The following is a 9,427-nucleotide window of genomic DNA, read 5'->3' on the forward strand; positions in this document are numbered from 1 at the left end:
GCTCCGTAATAGTCCAGGGTAGCTGATGACCTTGCCGCAGGGCAGATAGTCTTGCTGGGCAGAGCTACTCACTGGAGACGGTGCTGCTGGACGATGACGTCTGACGAGTCCAGGATGGTCAGCTCCCTAGTCGATGACGTGACGTAGGGGCGATACACCGTCACGGAGCACGGACTAACCAGTCTGCGATGTCAGTGCAGATGTAGAGGCTGGGGTCCGTGGTGAGGGGCACAAGTCCCCTCGACCGCCGCTGCCACCATTATGTCGCGGAGGCGCGGATAGGAGAGACGACTGAGCGGGCCGAGACTTGTATTGCAACTGTGGTTCTGATTCTGATTCGCCAGTGCCTGTGCGTTATATGCAGGGTGGTTGCACAATGAAGGACCGGTCCGCCGACCCGCCGGGTCGGTGGACGGTGCCGACACGTGGGGAAAGTGACGGCTATTTCTATGTAACAAAGCTTGAACGTGTACTCTCTTTATCATGATATGGAAGAAGGGAATCGGTCCCACACCTGACCTGACCCGACCTGGACTAAATACATGAAGACATCATCTGTGATCAAAACTAACATAATATTCGTGATCAGCACCCCGAAAAACCCCATAACAGCCACACTTTACGACGTTCTAACAGGTCCCGATTTTCCCGCCTTTGGGGTTATTGACCTGACCTGCAAGGTCAGACCTGACCTGCAAGGTCAACCAATGACCCAGGACCTTAAAATTGGGTATCATCGGCTTCCTCTCGTCACGGGCAACACCCTCGTTTTTTTTCCGCGAAGCTCTAGCTCGATCAGGGGCGAAACGGCAAGGGGGGGTCCAACGGACCCCCCCCCCCCCTTATACGTTCGCGGCTGGAAAAACACCAATACGGGCGAGGGTTAAGACACGTTTTGTTTGGCCATTCTGAGATTTCAGTTCTAGTTTCATTCAAGTTCAATCCACACCTATCGCAGTCCTAACTTCACTTACCTACTGGTGACCATCCATTCACTTATAGACGGTAAAATGTGGCTGTCAGAGTACCTAAGTGCCTGCCCGTTACATGAGGCCGGAATGTCCGCTCCATGAGGACAGAGACAGACTGTTTAGCTGACTGCACTACTATGCTTGGTCCTTTTCCAGCTTCACTGCACTATCTCGCTTGTATTTTCCAACCACAAACACGCAATGATGATGTCCTTCCGGTGTTCTCGAGCATTTGTTCTAAAAAGCCGGCGGCTTAAAACGGCTGAGCTGCTGCCGAGCAGTGATATCCCACCAGTGGGCCTTGACCGGGGCCTATTGGTGCCGGACTTATGTCAGCATACCTTGGCAATGACCCGGTTGGTCGGGGGCTGTTGGTCCGCCTCACCGCCGTGGGTCGGCTAAGGCGGACGGCACACAGACACAGATCAGACGGACGGACGGACGGACGGACAGACGGCACACAGACACAGATACAGCCGGACAGATAGAGACAGACGGACAGACAGATACAGACGGACCGGGACGGACAAACTGACTGACCGGCAGACGGCGGCCGAGCCGGCGGCCAACCATAAACACGTCTTCTGGGCGGTCCGAGTTGCCCGAGCTGTGTGCGCAGGTGACACGCAGAGAGCGCTCTGAGGCCAGACGGATACATGGATACTGGGCGGGGAACATCAAACGCAACCAGGTATGGCCGGGCTGAACAGATCCAAACCAAAAACTCGCCGAACGTGTAAACCCACGCATGACTAGGGTAATTTTCATAGCGCCAGTGACTGGCGAGGGGGGGGGTCCACAAAGCCCACATGAATCATGCCCTACGATAAGTTTCAAAATTGGTGTAATTAAAACGGTTATAACAGAGCCAATTGATCAATTTATCCCGTGGGATGGATCATATTACCGCACCCATGGGGTAAAATGATTAACGTGTATTACCTATGTTAACTATTCTTTATTTTATGAACATTTCTTATAAGAAATTGCTAAATGTCTTGGGAAGTAAGTGAGTGCAAGCAGGGGACCAAGCTATTATACCTATGAATTAATTTTGAGCTTTCCGTAGCATGGTGTCAAAATCAAGACGTCGTATGGAAGAAAATGTGGCTCAACTTACACCACATTCCCATACGTTTTCGTTCCGCCGCTATCCGCGGGTAAAATGAATTTATGTCACAAAATGTCAATTATTTCATGAATTGAATTCCGTCAACTCAGCTGCACACTATGCAGGGAGCCATAAGTACGGTATAGGCCTACTATAATTCATTTGCAAGAGAGTGTAAGAACAGCTTACCGCAGCGTAGAATTACAGTGCTGACTGCTGCACATCCTTCATCTCTAGCTGAGGTTTTATGATAGGGGAGAGTGGGGCTATTTGTTACAGGGGCAAGTTGTTACAAAGCAAATATCTTTAAAAATGCTCTTGATATCGCGCCAATATTTACGATAGCAGAAAGGTTGCGAACGTTTTACATGTCACTGCAGGCTCAGACCTGGTGGAACGCCAAGTCGCCCTGTAGGCGCACCGGGGTAAGTTGTGACACCAAAAGTATTTTTTGCTAGTCAACACTTTGGCTCGATTTTTGTCAAGGTTATTCGTGTAAGATTGTTGAATGCATGTTCACAAAATGAAGTGATCATTTCTTTTGTAAGATTATCAAGTGAAAAACACTAGCCTCTTCGGGAAAACAAACATTTAAATTTAATCGTGTGAAAGTCGGCCGACGCAGGGCCGGGGCATGTTTAAAGATGACTGCACAAAGATACTTGTAGCGTGCACCATTTTACCTGGGCATAAATTTCGTGCAGAAAATCAAAGTTCTGTCAGTATGGCAATGCATTGTGCCCTCGGTGTCGCAGTAAGGGCAAATAAGAAATTTAGCCATATTTGATGAACCTTTTCATGCCTGTGCAGTTCAGCAATGCTGTATGCTTTATTGCCCCTGCCTTCCAATAAGAAGGAAAGCATGTTTAGACTTTAGTGTACAGGGTGTAACGAAATTATCCGGACACCTTTCGTCGCGCTGTAATTAAGAAGCAAGACAATCTGATATTTTCCCTTTTGAATGATTATGTAGCCACCTTTCATAAGAGCGCAGGTACAAATTTCTGGAGCATTCCAGCCACTGGGTTTTCCAGCACAGTGGGTTTCATGTAGAGCAGCGCCTTACTAACCTGTGCCCACAGCTGGGCGGCGCTGGTGGCGGGTGTCCCCTCATTCATCTCCTGCTGGACAATAGTCCATAAGATATCGATGGAATTGGGATGGGAACTATTTCCAAGCCATAGCCCGTTAGCCCAGAAGAACAATAGGTCCTTTCGGCATCACGTCTCATACTGCTAGGGACTTGAAGGTGGTGCGCCGCCCCGCATGAAGACTGTGCGACTTGAATCAGGCATCAGTACGCGTTCAGAAACCGAGCCCTCCTGTGCCGTCTGGTTCAGTGGCTCCAACCAATCGCTAGCCATGATGTTGCGCCGGTAATACTCGTCACTGATAGTGGTTTTCTGTGGCGTCATGAACAGCTTGAATATTGCACAGCAGCTGAACATGCTCCAGGTCTGAATTTTGGCCGGATGTTTGACGCCGGCGACGGCCGGCATGTTTGAGCTGCTGGCAGCCCACACATGGCCGATTTGACGGCTCAACGGACATCGCAGCTCGAACAGCTTCCCATCTGACCAGGCCAGCTCATTCATGTCTTCCTTCGACCAGTGGACACGCCCTGGCCTGAGGCCAAACGTGGTGGACTGGTTGTTTTCCCGTCAATTTCATTGGCTTTTCACTTTGAAGAGCAGTAAAACCAAGCTAAAGGGCGGGTAACGGTGAATCATGATGTGGGACCTCTTATTATCTGCCTTAGTAAGAATTCGAGTCAGTTTGCGGATTAATTGGTGCCGTTTCCTTGTCGCTATCCTGACAACTCTCCTCACCACTTGGCAAAGGGCGCCCTTCGCGATCGAGGCCGGGCTGAGTCTGCCACCAAGTCCAAGCTTATTACGTCTCAGGCAGATGTGCTACTGGCTGCTGCTGATGTCCAGCTGCTGACAGACCAGCTTCTGGCTCATGCCACCATGCCACCAACACGTAGCCTTACTACGAAACGAGAGACTGAACTCCCTTCTCTCCATTGCCTTAAACGAAAACTATCAAATGAACCCGTCGGCGAATCGACTCTTACTCAGAGCAAGAGTCATTTCGCAAGGTCAGGGTCACTGCTGAATTGAGAGCAGCTATCAGAGGTATGCATTCATCCAACTTTCCAGCTTCTAACATTAAAAAAGAAACTTTGCGAGCAGATATGGCGAAAAAATAGATGTCCGGATAATTTCGTTACACCCTGTATACCCATAATGAAGGTTTACGATCAATTCCGATAAGACGGTCAAGGATCGTTGTAATGATGAAGAAACTACGGAAAAGAAGTGTAACATGTTACCCCACACTGTGTATCAACTTGCCCCACAATTTTTCAACTTTCCCCAAAAATCTTGCTTTGGTTTTCTGCCTTTCACATAAAAGTGAATTGTTGTATATAAGTGAAAGTTTGCATGTGCTTTCAAAGTTGACTCAGCAAGCATGTGACCAAATTTGGCACACGTGCATTCAATAGGTTGGCCGCTAAGTGCAGAAAACCAAAAAGTGTAACGCATAGCCCCACTCTCCATTCACACACTGTAATGTTTTATTATCGCATAGCCGTGCAGCTAGCGACGCTGGTAGGTGTTTCTGAGATACTTCGTTATAGTCTGTTGCGTTACCCCCGCCCATCGTGCGTGTTATGAGACAGCTCAACAAGTGCATTATGAGCATTGTTACGACGCATGATACCTTTAGCTACAAGTAATAGCCATAGCGATTAAACATGTACATATACCTATTTGTGTATGGTGTGCGACACAGTACTGCAGCAGGCTGCATCCTCGCTCTGCCCTGAAGCTGATCTATCTCTCCGCCAATAGTGCTCTTGAAATACATAACCTGTTATCCTCGCTCTGTCCTGAAGCTGATCCAAGGCTCAGCTGATCTATCTCTCCGCCAATAGTGGAATACATAACCTATTATTCATGGTGCAGCAGCTGGACGTCTTCTCTCAGTCAGAAGCACGGAACGTTGAACCTTCAATTTCCAACTACCGATCCCACCAAAATACGTCACTGGGCTCATATGTTCAACTGCCAGTAGACAGCTGGCGATTTACTAGAAAAGGTAGTCCTTCTCCCAACTGACCGTTAGGTGGTCTGTCGATTTCGGAGAACCGTCCGGCGGCTGAGCCTTTGACATCTGACACCGAAATGAGCCACGCCTCTGACGGGTACAGACGTCATTCTGGGATGGGATCAGAGGTGCAGCGGTCCAGAGTCAAGGTGAGGGCTGAGCTGCGCTTACCAAAGTGATACTGAAGGTAATCACCGTTATGAAGACTAAAAATAGGACCCTGTCAGCTAAAGCGCTTTTGCACTCTCTCGACGAGGCAATGCTGCTTGGCGGTGAGTTTTTTGAGTGAGGGATGCGAAAAGTTCCTGTCTGACACGATGCTGATTACATTTTTGTGTAGCTGAGCAAGGCATGAAAGGGAAACGGCGCGCTGGCTACGGCCAATATGTTTCTCTATTTCCATACTCATTTGTGAGGAAACTGATTTTTTTCACAATAGACCTGAAAGTGGTATCATGGGACGTGGTGGTCAAATTCGAGCTTACCATACCAGAAGCTGGGTCATGCTCTCGCAATGGAAAGTTGCTACCTGCTGGTCATCCCATTTAAAGGTAGTGTGCCAGCTTTCCTGGACCGTATGGAGTTAATGGCCCAGATAAGGAGAACCGGATTTTTAGAACTTATCCATACCCTCAAAACTCATGGAAACGTCTTAAATTCTTCAAATTTTGAGTACCCCAGTGCGAAATTCGCCCCGACGGGTTGTCGGTCGTACCCCAACCACATTTCACACCACTATGAACAATAAATGCACACACTGAAATCGCTATTACCGATAGGCTCATCCAATCAAGTTTCGATAAACCCGTTCATCATCATCTCCTGCGGTTTCGAACACGCCTGTGAGGTGGTGCGGTAGATCGCGCCCAAAGCCAGGGCCCCGGGGGCATTCCACGTCAAATCGAACAAAAATCGGCTGTTTTGCACCTTACCATCAGCGATTTCATTATAAATTTGTGAGCGAGTTCCTGTGTCGCCCCGAACATTACATCGATGTTTTTTTACACATTCTGACCACAGGTCTTCTAAATATAGGGCATCGAATTTTTACAAAATGTTGCATCTTTATATTTTTGAACGACCATAACTTTGGTTGTACTTGTTTGATTTGAATGAAATAAACCTTACTGTTTAGGTAATTTCTTAAGCATTTGTTTAGAATTGCACCTACTTAAATATATGACCTTGAAATTTGCTTAACTCGGTTCTTAAGCACAAAAATTGAAATAGCAAAAAACACGTCACCTTCGATTTAGCTAATTTTCATATATTATATTGCCTACCATATTCTTAACAACCTGTGAAAAAATTAGAGTGGGCCATTCATAAGTTTTGAAGAAAATGGCACATATGCAAACGTATGTTAGCACGCGCATTGGAGGGGGAAGAGTGAATTTCGCCCCACCCCTCCTGTTTTTCGCCAATATCTCATAGTATTAATGCGAAATTAATTATAGCTACCTGTCCAAAATTGAATTGCACATCTCATCGTGCAAGCAAGAAGAAAATCGGTTCACAACTGGTCTAGTAATAGCGGTGTAAAGTGAACATCCTGTCGCCGCGGCGACACGGCGACTCGGCAGCCGGCGCCGACCGCTAGCCGCCGCCTGAATTGTAGACTGTGCCGGGACGGAACGGAACGGTTCCGTCTTTACATCGCGCTCCTTACCGCTGATTACGTTCGATTCGCGTCAAATTTTGTGAGAAGACTAAGAAATGTACAGGCAATCTTATGGTGTAAGAATTTTGAAAATCTGTCGGTAAACAATTGAAATATGAACGTGTAAACACAAAATTGTGATTGCTGCGTTTCCCGCGTCGGCCGATCCCGCCTCAGCCGGCGACATGTTACTCTTAGCAGGTCTCTAACTGCCATATTTATTATTGGATTAACTAGAAATTCCCCATACATACTCAAAAATGTATATTCTTTCGTATAGTGAAGATAAAAAGACGTGAAGATATCGTTGCGTGATAATGTTTTCGTTGAATTTTTGACTTCATGATGCATTTCCGCACGGCTCAAAATTCACCGCAAAATACCGTTTGCCTGAGACACTTTTACTATGGAACTTGAGTGCTTGACTACGATAACCATGTATTTCCATTCTCACAGAGTTTGGGATATCACTAATCAGCAATCATTCATTTCAGAAAGTGTACACAAGCAAGCATGTCTTGACTGTCTTTCAAGGTCACGCGCGGTTGCGTGATGTTGATGCATGAAAACGGCGTTTGCCGCGAGAGTTATGAATGGCCCACTCCAATTTTTTCACAGATGGTTAGGAACATTGTGACGGACATAATATGTAAAAATTACCCGAATCGAAGGTGACGTGTTTTTTGCTATTTAAATTTTTCTGTTTTAATTCAAGGTCAAATGCATTTCAAGGTCACTTCAATTTAATTTTATTATTAAAAATCAAAGCCTTATCAATTGCCTACAAGACCCTGTTAATATCATTTTGATACCAGAAAAGGCACCAGAGTTATAGACATTAAAAAAATTGATGTGTGGCATTTTTGGCTATATTCGATGACATATATCTCAGCGATACTTTATCAAATTTCGAAAATATTATACGTAACTCAGTTTTGAACCATGCCCAGTCTGCCTACAAATTTTCAGAAAAATCGAAGGGGATGACGGATTTCGGTGTTTGATTTGACGTGGAATGCCCCCCCGGTAACGTGAGGTAGCCGAGTCGGGGCAGCGTGCGCTGACCCAAGCCGGGGCCGCTCGTCCTCCCGGTGTCATGTGATAGCCCGGGGCTGCCCGCAGGGATGCGGTAGACCGTGCCCAAAGCTGCGGCCCCGGCTTGGGTCAGCGCACGCTGCCCCGACTCGGCTACCTCACGTTACCGGGGCCCTGGCTTTGGGCGCGGCTTCTGCTCATACTTTGTGGTGCGGTGGTGGTGCGTCGGGCCGCGCGCTCTGACTTCGGCCAAGAAAAATGCGTCAGCTGATCATTGTCATTTCTGCCACTTGCGTGTGGTGAAATGGGGTCATAACTTAAGAGACGGCTTTTTCATATTAATTATTTTACATAAAATCATATTTCAAACCATAAATAGTGTTCGACAGCCAAATAAAAGAAACAATACCAATACAGGCTTACAGTTTAAGGCTCGACATTGTGTTGTCTACGATTAGACAGCTGATAACTCATTCCCGTACGTCGTAACTCTATAATGACCTTTGCTTATTGTCACATGTGCGCCGCATTCGCGATTGTTGCCGACGCCTGTTTGCAGGTCAGCCCACTACAGTTGTTATACATATCGAAAAACCGATAAACTTTTAGGCGAAAAAGGCACTATTCCAGGCCCATTATTATTTTTTGCGATATTAGGTAAAAACAGAAGCTTCTTATCCTAGGAAAAATAAAATGGGAAATCTTTCAAAGGTGGCACACTACCTTTAACCCGGCAGGCAGTGGGCCTCCCAGCCACCTTCCGCGCGGCGGGGGGGGGGGGACATTTTTGCCCCCCCCCCCGTATCTCCGAAACTTCTTGACGGGTCCGTAAAATTCAAACAGCGTTCGATAGCCCTGTCAAATTTGCCGAAGTAGATCCAATTTCATTGACCTCGGTGTCACCGATGATGTCACAGGTCAGGTCAAAGATAAAATGTCTCACCGTTTGGCGTTTACGGGTCTTCTAGGGAATGCGCTATAACATTGAGTAAAACGCATTTTGTCGAAAATCAGCGATAGGGCGTCAGTTGCCTAGTATATATGTTGCTATAAGAGGTCACTGATCCTACCAGGTCAGGTCATAGGTCAGATCACCAAGGGTCAGCACATGAACCCAACTTTACTAGGGTTGTGCGAGGCATGTTTTATGGTCAATTTTTCATTTCCAACTCAATGGTGTTGGTTATAAGACCAGCAGGTACGGTTTAGGTCACTTTCTGGTGGAGGTCATGTCAAAAAAAGGTCAGGTCAGGTCAGGTCAGGTAAAAAAAGGTCAAATTTCCAAGTTGATAGTTTTGCATAAAATGGATGATGATTTGATGCAGCTCGTCACGGGGAGTATTATGGTGGTCTTTGTTTTGCACTACGTGGTCTAGAATTGCTAAAAATTGCGTTTGAAAATTTGAAGTCAGCGATTTCGAAGTTTTTTGCTCTAACTTGGCCAAAAAAGATGATCTAAAATGTGGTATGTGAATAGAAGTCGTTAGCGGCTATTACATGTATTCCTTTTTTCGCAAATCGAATAGGTAACCTTTG

This window comes from Amphibalanus amphitrite, unplaced genomic scaffold (genome assembly GCF_019059575.1).
Source record: "Amphibalanus amphitrite isolate SeventyFive unplaced genomic scaffold, NRLGWU_Aamphi_draft 000931F_arrow, whole genome shotgun sequence".
In the NCBI taxonomy this organism is placed as follows: domain Eukaryota; kingdom Metazoa; phylum Arthropoda; class Thecostraca; order Balanomorpha; family Balanidae; genus Amphibalanus; species Amphibalanus amphitrite.